The sequence below is a fragment of the Lissotriton helveticus genome, chromosome 4_1 (assembly GCF_964261635.1).
Source record: "Lissotriton helveticus chromosome 4_1, aLisHel1.1, whole genome shotgun sequence".
In the NCBI taxonomy this organism is placed as follows: domain Eukaryota; kingdom Metazoa; phylum Chordata; class Amphibia; order Caudata; family Salamandridae; genus Lissotriton; species Lissotriton helveticus.
Genome location: NC_136063.1, coordinates 417,013,691 through 417,027,116, shown reverse-complemented (window position 1 = coordinate 417,027,116; position 13,426 = coordinate 417,013,691). Strand labels below are relative to the sequence as shown.

General features: G+C 45.9%; 1 protein-coding gene and 1 long non-coding RNA gene across 3 annotated transcripts in view; one reads left to right on the top strand and one right to left on the bottom strand.

Annotated features, from left to right (window-relative positions):
• The window catches only part of LOC144828619 (uncharacterized), a 389,822-nt gene extending 388,366 nt beyond the window's left edge, over positions 1–1,456 (top strand). The window contains exon 3 of the long non-coding RNA XR_013610497.1: positions 1,272–1,456. This is a non-coding gene — a long non-coding RNA (uncharacterized LOC144828619). The remainder of the gene's footprint in view (positions 1–1,271) is intronic.
• RGS22 (regulator of G protein signaling 22) overlaps positions 1–13,426 on the bottom strand; it is a 1,652,097-nt gene that overhangs the window by 1,531,596 nt on the left and 107,075 nt on the right. The window lies entirely within an intron of this gene.

Sequence of the window (13,426 nt, the reverse complement as noted above, 5' to 3'; positions counted from 1 at the left end):
TCTTGTTAAAAACCCAATAAAATTGAGCATTAAAAAAAAAAAGATGGTCCTTCTTCCCAAGTTTAATGTTCTTTGGCAAATATCTCTATTTAGCCAACCGATTTCTAATAAACATATAGGAGCTTATTCCATTGTTTAGAAGCACACAGAAAACTTCCTGAGTGAACTGCTGAAAGCAGACATTACCCAGGGAAAAGAGGACTTTATCACTTCCTGATTTATAGGGGATTATTGGGGAAACAAGATAGATTATGTGCACCTATTCCTGGGTGTTTCTCCCAAGGATGAGTAATGCTCTAATATACTGTAAACACCAACCGAGCTGCCAATACTGATGGTCTTCACAGTGGTTGTTGGTCCTGATGAGAACCCCCACACTCCACGGGGTTTGAAACGCATATACCTTGTTATTTCCACTCCCATTCAAATTGTTCCTTTGGTTGGATTAAGATTTATGTTATATTGTGAAAAACTGCATTGACAAAATTTGTTTTGCATTTATTGACATCCAAGAGAGAATTTTTTGTTGGAGAGTGGCCAGGCCAGTTTTCATAACAAGAACATTGGTCTGTTAGGATTTATGTTGTTTATGTTGTTTGTGGTGATGTGTATCAATGTGGATGTGTGTGTACATATGAATAATGTGGAGTGAGTGCAAATGTAAAAAGTGTGAGTGTAAAAAGGCGAGTGTATTTATTTGAAGACATTGATTTGTATATATCCCCTATATATGTCTTACTTGAAAACAAATCTTGCTTGAATATTGAAAATAAAAGCTAATAATAATCTGTTGGATGCTTGGTTTGGTTTCCTTGCACCCATCTGATTAACAGCATTGAAGTCAGGTATCCGTATTGGCAGCTCGGTTGGTGTTTAGTGTTGGTGACTCAGCCTTACTGATTAGAGTCAGGCCCTGTTTTTTGTGACATACTAATATACTGTAAGCATCGGTGTTCTCTTTCAACCCACAGGATAACATGCTGTATTAGTAATTGCCCATCCCAGCCCTAGATCACAGAGCTGCTCTATCTCCAATATTATCAAAACGCGGAAATAGGCCTATAGTAAATACCATTTTCTGGACTATCCTTACTTCATGTCAGTGTACTACCCACACTTCCACCATCAGCACTATGATGCTTTGATTTAATCGCCTATGAGGGGGCGTGGTAGGAATGGCCAATAATGCCATTTCGCAAGTAGACTAGATCCTTTGGAGGCCAGTTCTGGAAGGTCCATATCCAACTCTATCACTCTTTCCATCTCTCCAGGTTTTATTACAGCAAGCATAGCAGAGGTATAAGGAGAGAAAGACAACAGGTCCACAAAGAGAAAAGGAGATAATAAACAAACTGATGGAAAGTGAGAGAGAGGAGGACGGGAGAGGTGCTGATTTGAAAATATTTGCCAGTGCAAGTATGAGTCTGGATAAGCGGCACCAGAATGTTGGGAATTGCCTTTAAGGTAAGCCAAAATGTCAATTTTGGTGGTGGATAACAAGATTTATTCTCTTTAATGTCAAACTGCTCTTCAATTTCATTAATATCACTAGTCTTCAAATAATGACATTTAGATAGAGACCCAGCAGCCTACAGAGGCTGACTGAGTGAGAACCTAATTTTCCACTTCTGTGCTTTTGTCAGTCCCAAAATATAGGCATCCAGTGTCCTTGCAATACCTAATTTCATTTAATCAAACTGAAAAGGTCCTTTGATTACACTGTTCCACACTGTGATAAGTGAGAGGGCATCGCCAGGGAATGGGACACTCTTTAGTTTAAAATGGAGTAAATTCCTAAGAACGATAATCTTCCATCATGATTTACAATGTTCCCGATTAGCTAACTACACCATTGACGTAATATTAGGCTCCCTAACTGTAACTCTTTTTCTACTGCCTATGTACCATATTTACTTTCATCCCTTAACTATCTCTGTTTGTTAAATATTGTATCTGCAAACAGTAAATATATATAGGAGAGTTTTGGTTTGACAATAACTTTGCAGCTATTTGCATAGGTATGTATGTAGTGCCCTTGTTCTTTGTTGCTGCATGCACAGTCCAGAAGATCTAAAACTACTTTCTTCATGGAAATGCTAGGCATTGGAACTTGCTTTATTTAGACAGTAAACAGGCTTACCATTAACGATGGCTCACTCTGTTCCGTCATTTCTGGCAATATCATTTCCAGCAACGTCACTTCTATATACTATCAGCAAAACCAATCCCAGTAAATTTTCAATATAGATCCTATTCTGAAGATCAAGTCAGAAGAATAATGTCAAAACTCTATATTATTATGGATATGCCAGACCCTGAAATAATTAATGTTTTCATAAGTTTCTCTTCAGAACGGTCTGAAAAACATACTTATTTGAGGCAGGTATGGTCCATCCACTGTGCTAAGTCAGCCAAGCAAGATCTACGCCGAGCTGCAGAGGCTCCTTCATCCTGGGACTAGGTGATAACAAGCTGCGTGTCATCGGCGTATGACACATTATTAAAGTTGTGACACTCGATGATTTCAGCATGGGGTTGTATATAGAGATCGAACAGCTTAGGGCTCAAAGCAGAGTCCTGAGGTACCCTCTACCGCAGTGGGACAGCCTCCGACATGAATGGTTGCTGAGCCACCTGAAATGAGCAATCCTAAAGAGAGGAGGCCAAATTCCATATCAGTTCCAACAGGAGGCCATGGGATATGGTGTCGAAGACTGCACTGAAATCTAACATAATCAACGCAACAGTCCTCATCAGCTATCTGCCTGTGGGAATCGGACGCTAACAGTAGTGCTGACTCCATGCTGAACAACGGACGGAAACCCAATTGGGTCTCACGCAATAAGATATCATTCTCCACAAAACTTCTCAACTGTTCATTTACAGAATATATGTGTAAATCCACGTAATAAAATACAATACCAATCCACTCTTTGAGGCCCATTATCTTTCATAAGAATTTTTTTTTGCAGTTCTATATTACGCTAACTTGGCCCAAGGGCAATGGAGTGTTTTACTTAAGCACCATTTCCATTACACAACGTCAGATTCTTTATTTTTTAGGCACAGGGCGAATAAGTTATTTTCTCAGAATCACAGGATGTTGAGCTGCCACCGGGATTCTAACCTGATTCCCCAATTTCAATCCAGCAGCTCTGGACCTAGCACAACAATCCCTACCTAAGTTTGGTCCAGTGCCTTTGTCGTGATTTTTCAGAATTATGACGGCCTGACAAAGAGTATCATAATCAAAATCTTCTACCCTCAGGTATGACAGATTGGCTAACCAACACAAGAACACTTGCCTATTACAGTAATATGTGAGTTTTCATGTAACACCATAACCTTCTATAGGTGTGAACATGGTGTAATTACATTGCACCAATACATTATTGGCATTAACATATGTGTTTCACAATAAATAATTAACAGGTCAGACCTATGGCATCCAATACAAAATTTCACAACAAAGCAATCAAGTCTATAGCCGGTATTGCTGGATTGTCACCATTACCAAATAAGGCCTGCTGTGCTGAGCTTAAACGTTCCCACAAGGCAAAAATCATGCACAGTCATAAAATTGAAATATGTCCAAAATTACAGTTGGCAATACAATATGCACGCCCTTCTAAGAGGGTCTAAAAATGATCAAAGGGATAATCTATCTAAAGGGTTTGTCTGAGGGGTAAACCAATACCAAAACTCTTGGCTACTACTGTAATGTGTGAGATTTCATGAAACAAAATAACTGTCTCCATGCTTAAGTCCATGCAATAAAATGTATCCTTAAAAGCCTACAGGCTTTAGTATAGTTGTTGCACAATAAATGTCAGGCCTACTGCCTTTATCACAATGTTTCATAATAAATAGATCAGGACTATAGCTTTGACCATGGACTTGCCACTATAACCAGCTCCATCCTGCTATGCTGACCATATGTTTTCCCACGAGGTAAAAAGTGCAATACAAGCGCTCTTCTTCAGTGGAAGCATAAACAATTCTTCCCAGTGAAATGCTGTATTCAAGGTAATGAATAGGTGGATAGAGCCAAAACCCGATCTCAAAGGTGCCTCTTAAAGCTCGTTTTCTGTTTAATCAAATAAGGTAAGTCTACAGCAGGGTTCTTAAACATTTTCTGTAATAAGAGATACTTATGTTCTTTTAATATCATCCCAAGTTACTGTTAATACTATTGTAACAGCAAGCATATCATACAAGGTTACATTAGTGAACACCCTTTGTAAGATTATGAGCAGTGATCACCTTAGTGCCGCAGACAGGGTTTACTCCACTAATGTAAAAAAGGCTTTATAAATTAGGACCGTCTCTACATGGGTAATATATAACTGCCATAGCTGCACTACCGTTGGTACCAAGGTAATAATACAAGTCATAACTCACATTTTCATCGCCAATACATTCTTTTTAATTTTGGTATACATATAATAATTTAACCTGGCAAAAAGCTTCTAATTTAGTAGGCTGTGTTGCATACAGGAGAGCTTCTTACAGGTGTCTGGAGAGCTACCTGCAGCTCACAAGCTAATCATTGGAGAAGGCTGATAAACAGCAAAGCTACCAAGCCAGGCCTAAAAAGATTTGGGCAATCGGGTGATAGTAGGGCTCTCCACCAAGTACCACCAGATAGGATGAGAGGCTTCTTTGCAACACTCATTAAGATGCAATATCGGACTGGCAATTCACAAACTTACCACTGCTGCTTGTAGCTCACAGACCAACCTGTTTTGAAGTTATTATGCAAAGTGTGAAGCCTAGACGCATTTTTATTTTTTTACCACACTTATTTTTGATTTTCGATTAAAGCCCGCAGTGCTTAACTCCATACGGGAATGCGATTCGTTAGCAGTATACTCATCTCCTGCTATGTGTGCTTCAAGGACAGAAGATGCGCTCCCACAAGGTTTGCTGGAGCGGGAGTCAGTTTCTCAATTTAAAGTTCTTAGTTTACTATCATCCTGTAGTGTAGTTCCTATATTCCCAATAGGCTCTGCGCATTGGAATAATATATCCTGTAGTTTAGACGTAGGACTGAGGTCGACTAGGTCTCTACCGAATATATATACTAAACTTAATTGTGAGTGCCAGCTAGCTCAGAGGTCACTAGAAACTTTCTCGAATTTACAAGAAGGGATTCGTTTCTGACAACAGCATAAACAGGTAAACTTTGTTTCCCAAGAATAAGAAATCAATCTCTAGAGTCGCGGAAACAATAGATAGCTATTTTACTCAGTCAATCGTGAATGCTTCGTTTCACCAGAGGTGCTGAGAAAATAGAGAGACGGGCGTTTTCAATAAAAAGTATTTATTGAACAGTCTTCTTTCTCAAGCATAAGAAATGTACTGCTACAATTGTAAGGAGTAGTTTCTGTCCAGTAACTCCAGTTCTGTAGTAGGGGTATCTCTGTTATAGTCATAATCTAGTGAATAGTCCCGCCCATGTGCGTGGACCCAGGAGCAATCAAAAATAATCTCTTAAGGTGTCGAAAAATGCAGAACTGCACAGACACTTAAGAGAGAATTAAAGACAGATAATGCAGCCTATATCCACAGGCTACACTGTCCAGTACTTCAACTAGAAATTCCACCAAAAATCCACAAACAGCAAAGCCTGTCCAGATTTCCCTTGCTTTAACAGCAAAACCCCTCTGGAATGATAGAGAGGAAGACATGGACAGACAAGCCCCATAGGCTGCCATTATGTGGCTCAAAACAGGATACTGTGCCTTTAAGAGAACTTTACAGAACTTCACAGTATCCCAGAATGCACTGCAGGTCCCTTTTACTTTCAGTTCTTTTTGAACGCGTAACACGCCAGACCTGTAGCATTCCTTACATGAATATCTCTCTCCACCGGGGAGGAGGGCGGGCGCTTATGACTATAACAGAGATACCCCTACTACAGAACTGGAGTTACAGGTCAGAAACTACTCCTTCTGTAGTAGGGGATCTCTGTGTATAGTCATAATCTAGTGAATAGAATGGCAAGCCCATCCCCACACCAAAGCGGCGATGGAGAAAAGAGAAATAGCACCACTATTGTGCGAACAGATTTCGCAGCGAAGCCTGCCCAACCTGAGCATCTGCCCTGGCATCAGTGTCCTGCAGTAATGCTTAGCAAAGGTATGGACCGACTTCCAAGTGGCCGCCTTGCAGATTTCTGCAATTGGAACATTACGGAGCAAAGCAGTCGTGGCAGCTTTGCCCCTGGTGGAATGAGCCTTAGGTTTACCCCCTAAGGTCTTATTAGCTTTTTGGTAACACAATTGTATACAGGACACAATCCACCTCGAGATGGACTGTTTAGAGGTAGCAAGACCGGTCCTGACCGATCCATAATTGATAAACAATTGGTCTGACCTACGAATATCCTTGGTTTTATCCAGATAAAATTTCAACGCCCTCCTAACATCCAGGGAATGCAGGGACCTTTCCGCTGGAGAGGAAGGATTCTGAAAAAACGTAGGTAAAGTTATGGTCTGGTTAACATGAAAATCAGATATAACCTTTGGAAGAAATTTAGGGTGAGTACGCATAACAACCTTAGCAGCATGAAATACAGTATAAGGTTCTTGGCAACACAACGCCTGAATTTCACTCACCCTGCGGGCCGATGTAATGGCCACGAGGAACGCCGCCTTCCAGGACAGGTGCTGCAACGAAGCCTTATGAATAGGTTCAAAAGGCTCCTTCATCAGTCTGGACAGCACCGCATTCAATTCCCATGAAGGCGAAGTAAGCCGGACAGGAGGGAACACTTTCAAGCCTTCCAAAAAATCTTTGATCACAGGGATCTGAAAGAAGGAAGTCTGTGAAGGGCATTTCCTGTAGGCAGTCAGCGCAGCAAGATGAACCTTAATGGAATGGACATTAAGGCCAGACTGCGCCAGATGTTGAAGGTACGGAAGGATGACATCTTCCTTACACGTCGTAGGGTCATAGTTCTTGGACTTGCACCAGATGCAAAACCTCTTCCACTTGTAAGCATAAGAAGTCCTAGTGGAAGGTCGCTTAGCCTCCTTCAGTATGTCCATGCAATCTTCAGGTAGATTCAAATGGCCATATTGCACTATCTCAGGAGCCATGCCGCCAAACTCAAAGACGAGAGGTTGGGGTGCAACATCTACCCCCCGAACTTCGTGAGAAGGTCCGGCCTGCACGGCAGCCATATGTGAGGAAGGAGAGACCGGTGAAGCAGGTCCGTGAACCACCACTGCCTGGGCCATTCCGGGGCAATCAGGATCATCCGCGCCCTGGACCGGGACAACTTGATGAGCACCGTCGGAATCAGGGGAATGGGTGGAAAAGCGTACAGAAAGCTGTTCGACCAGTTGATCCATAACGCATTCCCCAGCGTCCCCGGCTGGTAGTACCTGGAGGCGAAGTCTCGGCATTTGCTGTTTTCGGCGGTGGCGAACAGATCTACGTCTGGAGTCCCCCACCTTGCGAAGACATCTCCTAGTACTTCGTCGTTTATGACCCATTCGTGGTTTTCCTGAATCAGTCTGCTCAGTGCGTCTGCCTGAACATTCTGCACACCTGGTAGATGGGTGGCCGTTATCGTCAGTCCTCTGGCCAGAAGCCAGTGCCAGATCGCCTGTGCCTCCTGCGACAGAGTGCATGATCTCGACCCCCCCTGCTTGTTGAGGTAATACATCGTGGTCGTATTGTCCGTCTGAACAAGTAGAGAGTTGGTCCGGATGGACGGAAGAAAGGCCTTCAGTGCCAAGTGAACAGCTCTGAGTTCCAGGAAATTGATGTGGTACGTGGACTCCGTCGGAGACCACGTCCCTTGAATCTGTAAGTCTCCGGAGTGCGCCCCCCAGCCGTTGAGCGACGCATCCGTCACGATAGACTGCGTGGGAATGTCCTTGTGAAAGGGAACCCCTCTGAGAAGATTCTCCGCTGAACACCACCACTTCCGAGACTGAAGAGCATGCAGAGACAGTCGTATCTTGTTGTCCCAAGATCCTTTCCTCTGATCCCACTGATCCTCCAAGCACTCCTGCAATGGTCTAATGTGCAGCCGTGCGTGTGGAGTGAGGAAGATACAAGAGGCCATCGACCCCAGTAGAGAAGACACCGTCCTCACTGTTGTAGATGTAGCGGTCATAAGAGCCTGAGCCTTCGAAGGAGTGATAATCGTTTCTCCTCCGAAGGAGACACGCTTGCTGACAGCGTATTGATGGAGGCTCCCAAGTACTGTATGCACTGGACCGGAGTCGGGACAGACTTGGACATGTTGATGTGCAAGCCCAGCTTGTTCAAGAGAACGCACGTCTTCTGGAAGAGCGCTTGAGCTTCCGAGATGGAGGAGGCCTTGATCAACCAATCGTCCAGGTACCGGTAGACAAACACCTTGTTCTTCCTTAGGTGTGCAGCTACCACTGCCATGCACTTCGAGAATGTTCTGGGCGCAGACTTCAGCCCGAATGGCAGTAACGTGTACTGATAATGATTGGCGCCGACTTGGAATCGCAGGAACTTCCTGTGTTTGTGTGCAATGGGCGCATGGAAATACGCATCCTGTAGGTCTATGGCACACAGCCAGTCTCCCTGTTGCAGCTGAGGATACATCTTTGAGACAGAGGTACATCTTCTATCGCCCTTTTCCTTAACAGGATATCGGCCTCCGCCTGGAGCTCGTGCAGCTGGAACTGCGAGCTGACCGGAGGAATTGATGGAGGCGGGCTGGTGAACCGAAGACTGTATCCATTGCTGACAATATTCAGCACCCACTTGTCCTGAGTAATTTTTCTCCACTCTGCCAGAAAAAATTGAACGCTTCACCCCACCGGAGCGGGTAACGGATGTAGGGGAAGTAACCGCTCAGGGTCGAGACCCAGCCGGGCCTTTGTTCGCTGTAGAGGACTGCTGGCCTCCTCTACCCTTCTGGCGCTTCTGGAAGGGCCTCCGGAACTGCTGCTGTTGTTGCTCCTGCTGTCCCGAAGCCTGTCCTCGCCCTCTGCCCTGTGCCCCGAACCGTCTCTGGAACGGGCGGTAGGCCTTCTTTTCTTTTGGCTTCTCCAAGCCCACAGCCGTCAGGGTCTCAGCCTCTGCTTTCATGAGGGCCATCTCATCGTCCGCATGCTTGCCGAACAGGGTTTCCCCCGAGAAGGGCAGATTGGCCACCCGCTGCTGGGCTTCCGGCTTGAGTGATGTGAGCCTGAGCTGATTGATCCCATGACAGTACCCATGGGCCGCCAAAAGGGAGATATCAGCAGCCGCGCTGATGACCTGGTTCGAAACCAGCATCCCTTCCTTCAGGATCTCCTGGAAATCCTCCTTCTTATCTCATGGCAGGAGGTCCGCGAACTGCTGGAGGGATTCCCACAGGGCACGATCATACCGCCCTAGCAGAGCCGCATCGCTAGAGGCCTTCATGGCCGTAGATGTCGTCCCACAGGCCTTCCTGCCAGCAGAATCGATCCATCGGCTCTCCTTATCAGGAGGCACGGTAGACGACGGGGAGGTAGAATGTTGTTTCCTGGCCGCCGTTACGATCACGGAGTCCGGAATCAGGTCCATCCGTAGAAAAGCAGGGTCGGAAGCCGGAGCCCTGTACTTCTTAAGAAGCCGGGATCGAGCGGCTTTCATCACTGCAGGCGTGAGGAACAGCTCCTCGGCGGGCTCTACCAAGCCCGGTACGAGCGGCAGTAAAGGGCGAGACAAATGTTTCTTATGAAGTGTCTCAAAAATCACGGACGTCGTAGGTGTTGGAGCCGTCACCGTGATTCCCAATTTTGCTGCACCCCTCAGGAGAACATCCTGGAACGTGCTGATGTCATCCACGGGAGACACTCTCATCCCCAGGGATTCCGACAACGTCGGGGAGTAGGTCCTGGTCCTGGAGGAGTCCGTGCGAGACCGTGATCCGCGCCTCCTATGGCACCGTCTGGACCTCGTGGAGGATCTGTGACGACTGCGCGATCTCCTCCTCCGTCCGGAGCGGGATCGCGACGTCCTTGGCTTCGGCCGTCCCTCCGGTTCCACCGGGGCGGGCGGCTTTGGCTTGGCAGGGGCCCTCGGCCGAGGGGTACCAGTAGGAGGAGCCGGGTACCGTGGCAGTGAAACTGTCCTCGGAGGAATTGGAGGAGGCTTGTCAGCCGGCAGCTGCGGTTGAGGTTGATGCTGAGGCTGAGGTTGAGGAGGAGGTGGAAGTGGCGGCGGGGTGGGAGCCCGCGGAGGAGGTCCTCTCGGTAATGGAGGAGGAGGCGGCGTAACTGGCTTTGGCCTATCAGGGGTATACACTACAGAGTACACCGAGCCCGGTGACCCGCCCTCCTTACTAGGCTGGGACTTTGGATAGACTTCCATAGGCACTTGACGCCTGCCCGACTGACTCCTGGCGCCAGAACTCCTTCTGTGCCTTCTCGGCGTCGAAGAACGGCGACCCGACGGCGAGCGTCGGCCCCTCAACGGCGAGCTTAGTCTCCTCGACAGCGAGCGCCTATCCCTCGACGGCGATGGTCTTCGCCTCAACAGCGATCCCTTTCGCCTCGACGGCGACCTCCTTCGCCTCGACGGCGACCTCCTTCGCCTCGACGGCGACCTTCGCCTCGACGTCAAGGATCCCCTCGACGACGACCTTCTCCACTTCGCCGACGGCGATGTTGCCTAGACGGCGAGCGCCGACACCGGGCCTCTCGACGTCGATAACTTGACGACGACTCAGACGACTCTGACGACGAAATCATCACATCAGCGGTCTGTTCAGTTCCCTCGACGCCGAATGTCGACGCCGCTTCGACCCAGAGCCCTGGGGAGACGGGGAACAGACTGCAGTCATCGCTCTCGACGCCGTAGTCGGTGCAATCGACACAGACGGAGAATGGGGACGCTTGATGGTCTTCCTGCCCCTGGGGAGCCCCCCAGAGGCCTCAGCATGGGCAGAGGAAGCCCCTCCAGACCCACCTTGTGCCTTCAGTCTTCTGTCTTCGAGGCCCTGAAGCCTGATCTTCATCCTATCCCTCAGGGTCCTGCTAGAGAAACCCTGGCAGATGTCACACTCTTCCGGGACATGAGATGAAGGAAGGCAGATGATACACACCTCGTGTGGATCTGACTTGGCCTTCTTCCTGGAGCACTCCGGGCATTTGTCGAATAATGCAGCCATAATGACAATTAAAGAGTGCACCAAAAGACAAACAGGAAGAAACACCAAAGTACTTCAAGAAAAGCACTCAAACAACTTGAAAAAGTGAAAAAAAATCACCAATAAACCCTTGAAAAGGGAGAGCTCAATGCTCCAGGGTCCTGCTTGCAGGAGCCGGAAAAAAGAACTGGAAGTAAAAGGGACCTGCAGTGCATTCTGGGATACTGTGAAGTTCTGGAAAGTTCTCTTAAAGGCACAGTATCCTGTTTTGAGCCACATAATGGCAGCCTATGGGGCTTGTCTGTCCATGTCTTCCTCTCGATCATTCCAGAGGGGTTTTGCAGTGAAAGCAAGGGAAATCTGGACAGGCTTTGCTGTTTGTGGATTTTTGGTGGAATTTCTAGTTGAAGTACTGGACAGTGTAGCCTGTGGATATAGGCTGCATTATCTGTCTTTAATTCTCTCTTAAGTGTCTGTGCAGTTCTGCATTTTTCAACACCTTAAGAGATTATTTTTGATTGCTCCGGGGTTCACGCACATGGGCGGGACTATTCACTAGATTATGACTATACACAGAGATCCCTTACTACAGAATACTGGTTATAAAGTACAAGGCATATAATATGATAAGTATTATAAAGTAGTACTGTAAAAGCATGATATGGTTTCTAAGCCATAAAATACCTAAAATATATAAAATACATACAGTGATAAAATAATGACTAAAAGTACTCAACTGGTGCTTCTAAAATACGCCTACCCCAGTGTACCTAACCTAGGTCTAGTACGAGGGAAGAAGTAAGTGAGGTGTAGCTTTAAGTGTAGTATTCTTTGCCAAGAATCTATTCCAAGAATTCTCTTAAGGGTCTAATCAGCTCCGTACCTTGGTTTTAGAATGAAGGAGGTCTTGTATCTCTCTCTCAGTACTCGATTTCCCAGCAACCCGCAAGGGTAAGCTGGAAACACTGGAGCTGGATTTCGCGGCAGGAGAAAAGACAGCGTCTCTCAGTGCATCAGCTGGAGGGTCGGCTTCCTTCGGTACTTGCTGCTGCAGGGCGTCGGGCAAGTAGTTAGTCGATCTGCTCCAAACCAGCGTGTGTTTGTCTGGGCAAATGTAGGCATATTTATATCTTGAAGGTGCCGAGTTTGACGTATGATTGGACATAATAACGTCATCAAAGACTCAGTTCTTTGAAAACTCCATGATTTCCTAGATAAATTAGTATTCAGGCGAGGGGAAGTCCCTAGCTGCTGAAGGCGGGTTTTTCTAAGAAATCGTTGTTGATTCTCGGAACTTAGTGGAAGTAGCCATGCCATATTTGGGCTGCATAGGCTCAGTCTAAATATGGTAATGATTTCTATGCCTATATAAGGATCGGGTAAATTATACCTATATATGGGCATGAATCAGGAAAATTACACTAGGGTCCTAGATTCCTTCACAACACCCACTCCACGATATTAAGTTCAATAAAACTAAGGGTATAAGCACTGAACATATCTAAGGCAAGTGTTTACAATCCCAACAAAATACAAATTGCATTTGAAAGGTCTGTTCACATGAAATGTGTATAAACTGTATGAAAAAATAGGTCTCAACCGATATAAAGCATAGTATGAGAGCATACATTCTAACATTTATGAAAATCGAAATTACATTCATGAAATGTCTCTTTAAGGAACAGAAAAAAAAAGTCGAGACCATCCCATAGCATAATATTCAAACTGTTTAGTGCTTTAGGACAAGGAGAAATATTGTCATTAGGAAGTTTTCAAAAGAAATCTTGTTCTCTAAGAATAGTTCTACTTTAAGAAGATTACTCTGTGCCAACAAGTTCTATTTTGGAAAAAGTTCAATTTGTTAGACTGTTTGTTTTTGAAAAAATGAAAGCCGAATTTCAGAGTTCAGGGAACGCTGTGTGAATTAATCAAAAGTTATTCTCAGTGTCAGGAGAAAACATCAGATCGTCTAGGCTGGCAAAGAAATCGTCTACCATAGTAGGCGAAAGTGGAACCACTTCAGTTAGCAGGTCGAATGTGCATAGATGAGGATCATCGCCGTCAGCATTTGATGCATTAGCAATGTCCGCAGTAGGTGATACCTATGTGCCTGTAGTGTCTCGTCGAATGTGCATAGATGAGGATCATCGCCGTCAGCATTTGATGCATTAGCAATGTCCGCAGTAGGTGGTACCTATGTGCCTGTAGTGTCTCGTATCTCACCCTCAGTTAGACTTGCCGGTGAGACCTCAATGAATGCCGTCATCAGAATGGGCAGCCGTTGGGGGCAACACGATGCATGAGTCGTTAAAG